The sequence below is a fragment of the Callithrix jacchus genome, chromosome 15 (genome assembly GCF_049354715.1).
Source record: "Callithrix jacchus isolate 240 chromosome 15, calJac240_pri, whole genome shotgun sequence".
Lineage (NCBI taxonomy): Eukaryota > Metazoa > Chordata > Mammalia > Primates > Cebidae > Callithrix > Callithrix jacchus.
In genome coordinates, this window is record NC_133516.1 from 62,033,051 (window position 1) to 62,045,577 (window position 12,527).

The 12,527-nt window shown below is 41.2% G+C and overlaps 1 long non-coding RNA gene across 2 annotated transcripts in view; it reads right to left on the bottom strand.

Annotated features, from left to right (window-relative positions):
* Positions 1-248: 248 nt before the first annotated feature.
* The window catches only part of LOC144579567 (uncharacterized), an 87,803-nt gene continuing 75,524 nt past the window's right edge, over positions 249-12,527 (bottom strand). For both annotated transcript variants that reach the window (XR_013527448.1, XR_013527447.1), the window contains 2 exons: positions 12,404-12,494; positions 249-1,718 (listed from right to left, as the gene is read on the bottom strand). This is a non-coding gene — a long non-coding RNA (uncharacterized LOC144579567). The remainder of the gene's footprint in view (positions 1,719-12,403; positions 12,495-12,527) is intronic.

Consider the following 12,527-nt stretch of genomic DNA (forward strand, 5'->3'; position numbering starts at 1 on the left):
CTTCATGCCAGCTTTTCCTTTTTTCTGCCAGTTTCTGATAGTTATGGTCACTTAGCTTTGATCTCAACAGACACCTGATTATTTAAAAAGCCAAAATTCTAAACCCACTGGTGTTATTCTGCTTGCAGATAAAAGCAAAGGTCCATTTGTGAAACATCAAAAGGAATTAGGAAAATGTGGGATGTGTGTTGCTTGGTGTTGCCTAGCAATATGGTTAGGGCACAGGAATCACAGAGAGGATGAAATTCACACCCACAAGGAAATCATATTATTCATAATAAACACACTCACGCACACACACATCCTGACATCTCTGTAAGAATGTTATAAACTGAGCACAGAATTATAGTCACAAGTAGAATAATCTTTGGAGCACTGAAGGATAAACATTCTAGTTGATTGGTTGTTTATATTTCAATGTCTAGATGAGTACATCACTCACTTAAAGGCAAAAACATTTTATGCTTGTGAATGGAGTTTACAGTATCTCTCATAGACATGAGCTCTGTCAATATAAGTAAAACATACATTTTAAACCAAATATATTAATACATAAAATAATAGGAAGGGGTATTTAACATCTAAAAGCAAATTTAACTCCTTTGCTTATCCTTATTTCAAAATATCCAGGTTTGTCATTAATGTTCATAAGAGTGGTGGTAAAAAGCCTCATCATCAAAGTCAGTCACTTGGTTCAAATCCTGACTCTGCCTTTTGCTATGTGACCATAAAGGGATTATTTAATTTCCCTAAACCTGAATTTCCTCATCAATTTGAGATGATTGTATGACTAAATTTATAGGGCTGCTGTGAGGATTAAAATAAAGGAATCTGGCCAGGCATGGTGGCTCATGACTGTGATTCCAGCACTTTGGGAGGCTGAGGCAGAAGGATCACTTGAAGTCAGGAGTTCAAGACCAGCCTGGCCAACATGCTGGCACTCTGGCTCTACTAAAAATGCAAAAATTAGCTGGGTGTGGTGGCAGGTGCCTGTCAACCACAAATCCCAGCTACTTAGGAAGCTAAGGCAGGAGAATCACTTGAACCTGGGAGGTGGAGGCTGCAGTGAGCCAAGTTCATACCACCACACTCCAGCCTGGGCAGCCTGAGACTTTATCTCAAAAAAAATAAAATAAAAGTAAAAAATAAGGGAATCTATGTAAAAGATGAGTCAAGGGCTCGGTTCTCCAAATACATTGGCCTTTCTATTTTTTATTTTTAATACTACTGTATTATGCAGAAGGCCTCTTGATTGCCTTTCGATAAATATAGATGCTACTAATTAAGTCAAGTAAATGTTACAAGTAGAATTTTTGCCTGTAAGGGGGCTTTGAGGTGCTAGGAAAAGGAGATCATAGTCTCTAGTCCCTCCTGGCCCTATCAATTATTCTTCCAAAGTCAGAGCCAAGCAACTCTGGTCCAAGAATGAGATCCAAGCCTCCGATATGGCCAATTGCTCCCATTGCATGAGACTGTTCCATCGTAGGGCTGCACAGCCTAGTATCTTCCCATCTCCAGGCTCCCCTCCCAGAACAACTCATGCCTGCATCCTGCATCCTCCCAGGTTACAAATCTGAGAGTCTTCTAAAAGGGCTTCCATCATTCTTCTTTGCAGCTGACCTGGGAAATGTTCTTGGTTCCGAGTAGAGCTTTGATTTCCTCCATACGTACTGCTTTCCCAGGCTAAGACTGCTTTTTCAGGTTATGATGATGGAAACCTGCAGTTAGGAAGAAGGGGAGGCATCAGCTACCTCTCCTGCTTGATTTGGGAGGTCTACTTACTAGAAGCATTTGTGTCTTAAGGTATAGGTGAGAAATAATCAGAACAGCTGAGCTGCCAGCCTTCCCCTAGGGAGAGGTAAGCAATTAGTAGAGCACCCTGAGAAATAGTATGTGTACCCAACTAGGCAAAATATGAACAGTGAGTGACTTGCAAGAATGAGAAAATTAGATGAATCCTGTTTTAAAGTTCAAAAGTCAGTCAAGAACCAATCCTAAGGCCGGGTACATGGCTCACACCTATAATCCCAGCATGTTGGGAGGCCAAGGAGGGGAAATTGCTTGGGGACAGGTGTTTGAGAGCAGTCTGGACAACATGATGAGACCCTGTCTTTACAAAAAAATGAAAGAAAGAAAGAGGGAAAGAACCAATCCTAAGAAGAGACATTTTAACATATTCCTAATATCATTTTACTTGTATGAATTTGGGAAAGGTTTTTGTTTGTTTTCTTCCTACCAATGAAATATTTAGGACACAATTAAATTATAAGTCCTATTGCTACTTATATGTTTATGAGATTTCATTTATTAAGATAGAATAAATGCTTTTTTTTTTGGCTTTTAAGAATCCTTGAAACAACACTGGGTTAAAAACAGAAGAAAGGCACTATTTATATTAGAACAAAAAGATTAAATTCCTAGGAGTAAGCTTAAAAAGTGAAAACAGCTATATGAAAAGACTAGATTATGAATATATGAAAAGAATAAACTAAAATGCCACTGAGAATCACAGAAGAAAACTTGAACAAATGGATTTTTAGATAAAAAGACTCAACTATATAAAGGTGTCAATTATTCCTAATATATAATACAAAAAACCCAATTTTAAAAAGGACTTTTAAAAATTATAGCTCATTATAAAATGGAAAAAGAAAGGAGCAAGAATACTCAGAAATCCTGAAAATAGAAAAAAGACTTCTTAGTTGTATCAGATATTAAAATATTATGTAAAGCTATAAAAAGTAAAAGGGTATGGTATATCACTAGACAAGGCACCTCGATGAATCATAAATATAAAGTCCAGAAATTGACTCAAATACAAAAAGAAATTTAGTATATGATAAAATGCCACCACCTATCAATGGAAAAAGATGATCTGTTCAATAAATGATGTCAGAGCAACTGAGTAGTCCTCTGGGGAAAAAAAGGAAAGCTGTATCCAAGGCTTACATGTTCCATGATCAATTGCAGATGGATTAACAGTTTTAGAAAGAGCAAAAGAGAAAGAAAATCATGAGAGCACTAGAATAAGCCATTAGATAATCTTTAAATATAATCTTGGAGTAGGATAGATCTTTTGAAGCATAGAGTAAAAGCCAGAATCCAGGCTAGGTGCGGTGGCTCATGCCTGTAATTCCAGCACTTTGGGAGGCTGAGGCGGGTGTATCACCTGAGGTCAGGAGTTCGAGAGAGGCCTGACTAACATGGTGAAACCTCATCTCTACTAAAATACAAAATTAGCTTGGTGTGGTAGCAGATGCCTGTAATCCCAGCTAATCAGGAGGCTGAGGCAGGAGAATCACTTGAACCTGGGTGGCAGAGGTTGCAGTGAGCCAAAATGGTGCCATTGCACTCCAGCCTGGGCAACAAGAGTGAAACTAAAAAATCGATTCTTTAGGACTTTCACATTAACTTTGTGTTTATGAGTCCCATTAAAAAGTGGCCAAACAGGAACAAAACAGAGGCACTGGAGGCAACACAACATATCTACAACTATACAATCTTTGATAAACCTGACAAAAACAAGCAAGGGGGAAAGGATTCCCTGTTTAACAAACGGTGTTGGGAAAACTGGCTAGCCATGTGCAGAAAGCAGAAACTGGACCCCTTCCTGACACCTTACACTAAAATTAACTCCAGATGGATTAAAGACTTAAACATAAGACCTGGCACCATAAAAACCCTAGAAGGAAATCTAGGCAAAACTATCCAGGACATAGGAGTAGGCAAGGACTTCATGAACAAAACACCAAAAGCATTGGCAACAAAAGCCAAAATAGACAAATGGGACCTAATGAAACTCCACAGCTTCTGCACGGCAAAAGAAACAGTCACTAGAGTGGATTGGCAACCAACAGAATGGGAAAAAATTTTTGCAGTTTACCCATCTGACAAAGGGCTGATATCCAGAATTTACAAAGAACTCAAACGGATTTACAGGAAAAAAACAAACAAGCCCATTCAAAAGTGGGCAAAGGATATGAACAGACACTTTACGAAAGAAGACATATATGAGGCCAACAATCATATGAAAAAATGCTCATCGTCACTGGTCATCAGAGAGATGCAAATCAAAACCACATTGAGATACCATCTCACGCCAGTTAGAATGGCGATCATTAAAAAATCTGGAGACAACAGATGCTGGAGAGGATGTGGAGAAAAAGGAACACTTTTACACTGTTGGTGGGAGTGTAAATTAGTTCAACCATTGTGGAAGACAGTGTGGCGATTCCTCAAGGCCTTAGAAATAGAAATTCCATTTGACCCAGCAATCCCATTACTGGGTATATATCCAAAAGACTATAAATCGTTCTACTACAAGGACACATGTACACGAATGTTCATTGCAGCACTGTTTACAATAGCAAAGACCTGGAATCAACCAAAATGCCCATTGATAATAGAGTGGATTGGAAAAATGTGGCACATATACACCATGGAATATTATGCAGCAATCAGAAATGATGAGTTTGTGTCATTTGTAGGGACATGGATGAATCTGGAGAACGTCATTCAGCAAACTGACACAAGAACAGAAAATGAAACACCGCATATTCTCACTCATAGGCGGGTGATGAAAAATGAGAACACATGGACACAGAAAGGGGAGTACTAAACACTGGGGTCTATTGGGGGGAAAAGGGGAGGGCCAGTGGGAGGGGGAGGTGGGGAGGGATAGCCTGGGGAGAAATGCCAAATGTGGGTGAAGGGGAGAAGGAAAGAAAAGCACACTGCCATGTGTGCTCCTACGCAACTGTCTTGCATGCTCTGCTCATGTACCCCAAAACCTAAAATCCAATAAAAAATTAAAAAAAAAAAATGTGGCCAAAGAACATCAATAGACACTTTTTGAAAGAAGATATACATGTGGCCAAAAAGCATATGAAAAAAGCTCAATATGGCTGATCATTAAAGAAATGCAAATTGGAACTACAATGAGATACCATCTCACACCCAGTCAGAATGGCAGTTATTAAAAAGTAAAAAAATAACAGGCTGGTGAGGTTGCAGAGAAAAGGGAATGCTTATACGCTGTTGGTGGGAGTGTAAATTAGTTGAACTATTGTGGAAAGCAGTATGGCAATTCCTCAGAGAGCTAAAAGCAGAACTGCCATTCAACCCAGCAATCCCATTACTGGGTATATACTCAGAAGAATATAAATCATTCTACCATAAAGACACATGCATGTGAATGTTCGTTGCAGCACTGTTCACACTAACAACAACATACTTATATTCACAATAGCAAGGTCAACCTAAATCCCATGAATGACGGATTGGATAAAGACATGTGGTACATATACACTATAGATAACTGTGCAGCCATAAAAAGGAACAAGATCATGTCTTTCGTGGGAACATGGATGGAGATGGAGGTGGAGGCTATTATCCTCAGCAAACTAATGCAGAAACAGAAAACCAAATACCACATGTTCTCATTTTTAAGTGGGAGCTAAATGATGAGAACTCATGAATATAGAGATGGAAGTAACAGATACTGTGGTCTACCTGAGGGTGAAGGATGGGAGAAGGGAGAGGAGCAGAAATAATGGGTGATGAAATAATCTGTACAACAAACCCCCATGACATGAGTTTACTTATGTAACAAACCATCACATGTACCCCTGAACCTAAAATAAAAGTTAAAATGAAACCAAACAAAACTTTGTGTTTATGGAGCTGTGTTTTAAATGTCTATCCTCCAAGCAAGGAGTATGCCAAATACAGCATATTTCCTCTTTTGAGTGTGTAGTGTTCTACTGTTATATTATCTGATTTAATTTTTCAGGTAAGAGCTACAAGTAGGCAGAATTCTGAGATGGCCTCCAAGTTCACTTGAGTTTTACTAGAACACAGCCTGTGCACAGTGGCTCACGCCTGTAATCCCAACAGTTTGGGAGGCTGAGGTGGGCAGATCACTTGAGGTCAGGAGTTTGAGACCAGCCTGGCCAACATGGCAAAACCCTGTCTCCACTAAAAATACAAATATTAACCAGGCGTGGTGGCCTGCACAGCTGTAGTCCCAGCTACTTACTTAGAGGCTGAGGCAGGAGAATTGCTTGGACCTGGAAGGCAGAGGTTGTAGTGAGCTGAGGTCATGCCACTGTACTCCTGACTGGGCAACAGAGTGAGACTCCATCTCAAAAAATAAAAATAAAAATAATTTTAAAAAGAACACAGCCATGTTTATTTGCTTATGTATTATCAGTGACTGCTTTTGTGCTACAGCAGAGAAGTTGAGAGGAGAAACTGGATGACCTGGAAGACCCACAGTCTGTACTATCCATTCCTTTGTAGAAAGTTTGCCAACCTCTGGCTTAAACCATTTTGAGTTGGGTCTCCTAGGGTGCTCATGTGTGCTGTATAATCCTACTTCCCTTTACTGTAGGCAGAACCTGTGAATATAATCCATCTCACTCTCTTGATTAGATTACATTATATGAGATGCTTTTAGCAATTCTCTAAGCCATTCTCCAGCTGGGCTTAAAGAAATGGGGTGTCTCATGGTGAGGGATATGTGGTGGGCACAGAAATGTGAGTGGCTTCTAGGAGCCAAGAATGACCCTCAGCTGACAGCCAGCAAGAAAACAGGAACCTCTGTCCCATAGCTGCAAGGAAGTGGATTCTGCCAACAACTACATAGGCTTGAAAGAGGATTCCACGCCCCAGAAGAAAAGCCTGGCCACACCTTGACTGCAGCCTTGTGAGATCCCTTGTGGAGATCTCAAGCCTTGCTTAGACTCCTGAGCCACAGAAACTGGGAGGTAGTTTATATGTTGTTTTAAGCTGGGAACTATGTGGCAATTTGTTATGTAGCAATAGGAAACTAATGCAGATCACAATGTGGGTTACCTGCCTAAAAACAACCACTCACACACACCTCACCTGCTTTCTCAGCCTTAGGAAGTGATTCAAGTCTTTTAGGAGGCATCTAAAAGAGCTTTCCCTGACAGGCCAGGTGGTTCATGCCTGCAATCCCAGCACTTTAAGGCTGGAGGCAGGCAGATCACCTAAGGACAGGAGTTTAGGTCAGCCTGGCCAACATGGTGAAACCCCCTCTCTAATAAAAATACAAAAATTAGCTGGGTATGGTGGCAGGAGCCTGTAATCCCAGCTACTAACTTGGAGGCTGAAGCAGGAGAATTGCTTGTACCCAGAAGGCAGAGGTTGTAGTGAGCCAAGATCATGCCACTGCATTCCAGCCTGGGTGACAGAATGAGACTGTCTCAAAAAAAAAAATTAAAGAAAGGAAGGAAGGAAGGAAGAAAAGGAAGGAAGAAGGAAGGAAGGAAGGAAGGAGGAAGGAAGGAAGGAAGGAGGAAGGAAGGAAGGAAGGAAGAAAGGAAGGAAGAAAGGAAGGAAAGAAGGAAGGAAGGTTGGTCTTCATGCTTCTAGAAAAGGGACATAAGAAAGAGACATTTGTGGCCTGTGGACACTCTTGCATGAAGACATGATGTGTGAAGGGCTGTGGTCATCTCATGACCGGGATGGGTCAAGACTAAGAACACAGGCTGCACAAAGCTGAGCAAGCAAATGGAAAGAATTGAGGTCCTGGATTGATGCAAAACTGCTGAATCAAGTAAACCTGAAGCTTACGTTCCCTGGAATTTCTTGTTACTTGTATAATAATAAATTCACTGATTGTTTAAATTAGAGGTCAGCAAACTACAAAGTGAACTTCCCACCTGTTTTTGCAGGTCAAGTTTGATTGGAATCCTGGCATGTTCATTTGTTTACACATTGTTTATGTATGTTGCACTTTCATGCAACAATATGGAGTAGTTAAGGCAAGAGGCCACACGGCCTGCAGAAATGACAATCTTTACTCTTTATTCCTTTGAAGGAAAAGTTTTTCAATCCCTTAAATCATTTTGAGTTGGGTCTCCTGTTATTTGCACGTTAAGAACATTCACACAATATTGATCACTTTCATTCTGATGAAAAGTGGTAACAGTAAACTATGATGATAATAATGACTCTTTTAGTCCATTTGGGCTGCTACAGTAAAATGCCATAAATGTGTGGCTTATAAATAGATTTTAATTTTCTTGCTCTGCTGGAGGTTGGAATGTCCAAGATCAAGGTGCTGGAGGATTCTGTCTCTCGAGAGAACCCATTTACTTGTTCATAGATGGCCGTCTTTTCACTGTGTCCTCACATGGCAAAAGGGGTGAACACCTCCCTTGGCCTCTTTCATAAGGGCATGAATCCCATTCATAAGAGCTCCACCTTCATGACCTAATCATCGCCAAATACCTCAACTCCTAATATCATCACCTTGGGGGTTAGGATTTCAACATATGAATTTGGTGAGTGGGGGGACACAAACATTCACACCATAGCATGACTACGCTTGTTTTTTAGTAAAACTTTACTGGAGCATACCATATATTTATAAAAGTTTGAAAAATCACTATTGCACAGCTCAGTGAATTTTCACAGACTGAATATGCTTGTGTACCATCACCAAGCCCCAGAAACCCTTTATACCCACTTCAGTCACTATATCCCCCTCCCTAAAGACAACCATTGTTCAGACTTCTATGAGAATGATCTCCACTGACTAATTTTGTCTGTTTATGAACTTCATACAAATGGATTCATAAATGTGTATCCTTCTGCGTTTGGCTTCTGTTGCTCAGCATTCTGTTTATGAAATTCATATCTGTTGTGTGTAGCAGTGGTTCATTTATTCTCACTGTTATGTTCCATGGTATGAATATATCATGATTTATTTATCCATTCTACAGTTGATGGATGTTTGAGTTGCTTCCAGTTTTTGACTATTATGAATAGCACTGGTATGAACAATCTAATGTTTTGTGCACATATACACGACTTACTGTTGGAGTGAAAATGTGGGTCATTCATACATGATTTTTAAGTGAATCTAAAAGTGATTCAATGTCCAAAGGTATATAGTTTAACTGAATAGAAATTTAGACTTGTTCCCTCTTGACTTAAAAATCAAGTAGGGGCTGAGCGTGTTAGCTCATGCATGTAATCCCAGCATTTTGGGAGGCCAAGGTGGGTGGATTACCTAAGGTCAGGAATTCAAGACCAGACTGCCTAACACGGTGAAACCCTGTCTCTACTAAAAATACAAAAAACTAGCTGGGCGTGGTGGCCCAAGCCTGTAGTCCCAGCTACTTAGGAGGCTGAGGCAGGAGAATCGCTTAAACCTGGAGATGGAGGTTGCAATAAGCAGAGATCAAGCCACTGAACTCCAGCCCGAGCAACAGAGTGAGACTCTGTCTCAAAAAAAAAAAAAAAAAAAAAAAAAAAAATCAAGGTAAGGCCAAGCATGGTGGCTCATGCTTATAATCCCAGCACTTTGGGAGACCGAGGCTGAGGTCAGGAGTTCAAGACCAGCTTGCCCCACATAGTGAAACACTGTCTCTACTGAAAATACAAAAATTAGTTGGGTGTGGTGGTGGGCGCCTGTAATCCCAGCTACTCAGGAGGCTAAGGCAGGAGAATTGCTTGAACTCTGGAGGCAGAGTTTGCAATGAGCCGAGATTTCACCACTGCACTCCAGACTGGGCAACAGAGCAAGGCTCTGTCTCAAAAACAAAAAAACAAAAACAAAGAAAGAAAATCAAGGTTAATTTAGCAGAGTATTGGGCTCAAAAAATCACACACAATCAGGTGGCAAATGAATTAAGTGAAAAATAAAAACAATTAAAAACAACTGATTACCCCTCCAAAGCCTAAACCATTGCTGTAAGGAAGTTTCAAGCTGCCTGCTTAGAGACTGGTTTTTTAAGCAGCTGAATTTAAATCAGTATTTCTTTTGGAACGCTGGGAAGGCTCAGATGGATTTGAAATGTTGCTGAGTCATAGAGGCACATTTTCTGGGACACACTTCTTACTCTGAGGAAAAAGTGATGAAAAGTTATAGATGGATAGGGTGGCAGGGAGCCTTGGTGACTTAGAGTTCCAAAAAACAAGAAAAGCAGAATTGATGTAGTGAAGTTCCAATGGCTTTCCTGCTTAGCCCCCCAATTGCATGGAAAAGCCACAGAAAAATCAAGATTTCATTAACAAGCACTTTCTCCTACTCCAGCCACCTCTGACTGCTACATCTGCCTCATTCCCCTCTTCACACAGGCACCACACTCTAAGGGCCTAAAGACGGTTTATCCACCTTTTCTTTCTTTCTTTTTTTTTTTGTGACGAAGTTTCGCTCTTGTTACCCAGGCTGGAATGCAATGGCGCGATCTCGGCTCACCACAACCTCTGCCCCCTGGGTTCAGGCAATTCTGCCTAAGCCTCCTGAGTAGCTGGGATTACAGGCACACGCCACCATGCCCAGCTAATTTTTTGTAATTTTTAGTAGAGACGGGGTTTCACCATGTTGACCAGGATGGTCTCAATCTGTTGACCTCGTGATATCCACCTTTTCTTAACAACCAGTCCACAAGAATTGCATGGATAGCACATCTTCTTCAACAGACAGGGAAGTGTAGGTGATCCAAGAACAGATCTGCAGAGGGGAGTAAGGATGCTGCTTATTACGCATGTGCGTTTGATTGGCATTCTTTTTCCACTCATCAGCTGTTATCAAACCAGTAAAGATTCAATCTGATAATTTTCAAGATGAGTCATCAGTAGCCACAGAGTTCTAGGGTCAAACTCAGGGCTTTGTGGCTTAAGCTATTGTCCTCCCAGTAAGCTAGCATATTAAACTATTTTGGCCTGTCTTTCCTCTCTGGGCAACTGTAAGGTAAAAACTTCTCTAAGAAAGAAACGGAGAGAGACAGAGAGAGAGAGAAGGTAAAAATGGCAAGTGTTGTCAGCAGGATCCTAAGAAATATTTTACCACTCACACTTTCCAGAGCAGAGCAGAACTTGCCTTCTAGCCTGATTGTCTGCTCCAGGTGCAGGGTGGGTACATCCAGGGTTGGGTCTTCAACTTTCTTGAGAGACTTTAGTGTCTTCTTCCGCCACCATCAAACGATGGCAGAGGTCACACAAAGACCATTGGCTATGAGGCAGCCCTTCTGTCTGCAGACCCTGCCGCAGTCCCTCTCTAGGACAGATTAGGAAAATCTTTGGAGTAAAGAAAGTGCAGAAGGAGATGCTCACTTCTGCACCTTTATAACTGAATAATACCCAGGAGAATTGAGCAGAATATTCCAAGCATCTAAAACGCAGATAGAACAGATATGTGAAACCACATTCTCTAAGGTGGTGTTGTCAGATTTTGAATATTCTCTTCCATCCTTAAACAACAACAAAAAAGATGACCTGACTTTAATTTAGAAAATCATGGCAGAGATTTTGACTGGTAGATTAGGTGTACCTTTACTCATCTGTAGGCTTTGCATCATTCATCTGCAACCATTTCTGTTTTACAAAGCTCTTGACTCTTAGAAACCATAAGTAGTCTCCTATTTTAATTGTGATAACCACATTTCACCCCCTGGATGATTGAAAAAGAACCCTCCCCACCTTGTCTGTTTCCAGGAGCGCTTATCTTGAAAGGCTTTTACAGACATTATGACACTCCTGTGAGGTGGCTAAGGCCTGTGATTCCCACTTTATGGCTGAGGAAAGTGAGATAGCGAGATGTTGAGTGCTTGCCGAAGGTCAGGCACTGAGTCAGGGGCAAATTCAGAGGCGGCACTCAGTGTTCCTGGCAGCCTCACCAAGTTCAGCTGCCTCGCCTCTGAAATAAAATAAGACTTTCAAGAATTCTGATGAATAGATTGAACCCGGCAGTGCTTTATGTGTTAATGGTGACTTGGTAACTGCATAGATTAAAGTTGTTCATTGACTTATAGCCAAGAGCCACTCATTTGCTAGGTGCTCAATCTAAGGGAGACGACTTTCCTCATTTTTCACTGAGTGTCATAAAACCCTTCTGTGTAACCATATGCGACTATGGTTCTTTCCAACACCAAAGTAAAAGTGCAAACTGTGTTGTCCTTTTGGGCTCTAAGTGGGGGAATCTGTCCTCTCCCTCTGGACACACCCCTCATGATGGTCTCCAGCCTAGACCCTCACCTCACTTTCCGGCCTTGGAATCCACCCTCTAGCCTCCCTGGGTGCTTCAGTAATGGAACCACTCACTGGTTCCAGGACACAGAGCTGACCCCCTCCCCATCTCACTCACCCTTACTCTTCAAAATGTCTTTTTATCTTCAAAGTTCATCTAAGGAACACCTGCTAACAAGCCACTCCCTATTTCCCCACCAAGCCTGGTCTCTCTTCCTTTGAAGCCCTTATCTCACGCCATCTTCGTTTGCCTTTTGCTTACTAGGCACAGTGCCCCTTAGATGCAGATTGTAAATTGCTTAGGGGCAGGGATGGTTTTACTCACCATTGCATAGCCTGAGATGGCACACATACTGTGCACAGCAGGAGAGCTGCTTATTACATGAGTGGGCAAACTTACTTTTGCAAAGGATCCGCTAGGAAATACTTGAAGCTTTGCCAGTCACAAATGGTCTCTGCCGATTCTTCTTCCTTTTCTACAACCCTTTATACTATAAAAAAAAAAAAAAAAAAAAAAAAAAAAT